Here is a 1913-nt window from a genome sequence, read left to right as displayed (position 1 = left end):
GAACCTTATGTACCTATTGCACCCTAGAATTACATTAAAAGACCATAAGAATAATTTTTATTCTGACCCTAAAGTTAGGCTTATTTGTCCTTGTAAGTCAGATCTAGGTAAATTAAGTCAGATAATTTTAGATAAATATATCAATAAATTAAATCAATTTAACTACCTTAAATTATGGAATAGTAATATTGATACTTTAAAATGGTTTGATAATATTAAAGATAAAAATAAATATAAATTTATTCAAATTGATATTGATAACTATTATTCTTCCATTAACGAGATTATACTTAATAAGGCCCTAATTTATGCTATGAAGAAGGTGGGGATGACTTTTGATGAAGTAAAAGTAGTTAAAATGGCTAGGAAATCGTTAATTAAATATGATAATAAATTGTGGGCTAGGAAAGATATTAGAGACTATTTTGATATACCAATGGGGGCGCCTGATTCAGCACAGGTAACTGATTTAGTAGGTATATATTTATTATCTGAACTTGAACTCGAAAACTTAAATTTGGAGGGTGGTTTATATAGGGATGACCTTTTATTACTTACTAAAAATTGCACTAATATAGTTTTTTTTAAAAGATATGGTTTAAAGATTACTATTTATAATGAGTACTATAATATAAATTATCTAGATGCTGATTTTAACTTATCTACAGGTAGTACCCAACCTTACCATAAGATTAATGAAAATATTAAATATATTCATGTGAAAAGTAATCACCCACCCTCAATTAAAAAATCATTAACATTTGCTAATATAAAATTTTTTAATAATCCGAAATATAATTTTAATTCTATTTATAATAATTATAATAGTAATGATCTTTTAAATAAACATAACCTTTATACTTATGATTATGTTTTCTTAGATAATTATAATATGAATAATAGGTATTATGACAATAATTTACATAAACATAAACATAATTTTAACAGAAATAATAATAAATATAATTTTAATTTTTTTAATGATAATAATAAATTTAATAATATTGATAATAAATACAATAATATCTATAATAAGAATGAACTATGGCTAATTATTCCATACGGCATTCCAGTTAAAACTAACATTATTAATGAAATTTTAAAAGTTATTGATATATTTCTTAAAGATAATAAAAAATATAATTATATATTTTCTAATAATAACTTTGGTGTAGGTTATTCTACTACTAATAATGTTGCTAATATTATCTCTTTTTTTAATAGATTTAAGTTAAATAAGTATTATAAATTTAAATTTTATAATTATTCTAATAATAATAATAATAATGTGGACCAGGATATAATTAATTGTACATGTTTAGATAAGACTAAATTTAAATTTAATAATAAATGTAATTTGAAGGATGTAGTGTATAAATGTATAGTAAGATTAATGAATGGGAATAAACATAATGGTTATAATTTAAATAAGATTTATATAGGATCGACATCTAATAAAATTAAATTACGAGTGGCTCAACATATGCACTCATTTAAGAATAGAAATTTAATTAATTCTACTGGCCTTAGTAAATATATTTGGGAACTTAAATCTAAAAATATTAACTATATTTTGAAATGGGAGATAGTTTGTAAAGCAAAATACTATCATATACTCTTTTACTTGTTTCAGTCTTTTGACTGTGGCCATGCTGGAGCACCGCCTTTAGTCAAGCAAATCGACCCCAGGACTTATTCTTTAGAAGCCTAGTACTTATTCTATCGGTCTCTTTTGCCAAACCGCTAAGTTACGGGGACATAAACACACCAGCATCGGTTGTCAAGCGATGGTGGGGGGACAAACACAGACACACATACATATATATATATATATACATATATATACGACGGGCTTCTTTCAGTTTCTGTCTACCAAATCCACTCACAAGGCTTTGGTCGGCCCGAGGCTATAG

The 1913-nt window shown here is 25.0% G+C and overlaps 1 protein-coding gene across 6 annotated transcripts in view; it reads right to left on the bottom strand.

The window, feature by feature from the left end:
- The window catches only part of LOC106880055 (F-actin-uncapping protein LRRC16A), a 507909-nt gene that overhangs the window by 135548 nt on the left and 370448 nt on the right, over positions 1-1913 (bottom strand). The gene's annotated exons all lie outside the window — the stretch shown is intronic.

The sequence above is a fragment of the Octopus bimaculoides genome, chromosome 1 (assembly GCF_001194135.2).
Source record: "Octopus bimaculoides isolate UCB-OBI-ISO-001 chromosome 1, ASM119413v2, whole genome shotgun sequence".
Classification (NCBI taxonomy): domain Eukaryota; kingdom Metazoa; phylum Mollusca; class Cephalopoda; order Octopoda; family Octopodidae; genus Octopus; species Octopus bimaculoides.
This window is presented reverse-complemented; position numbering and strand designations above follow the sequence as displayed.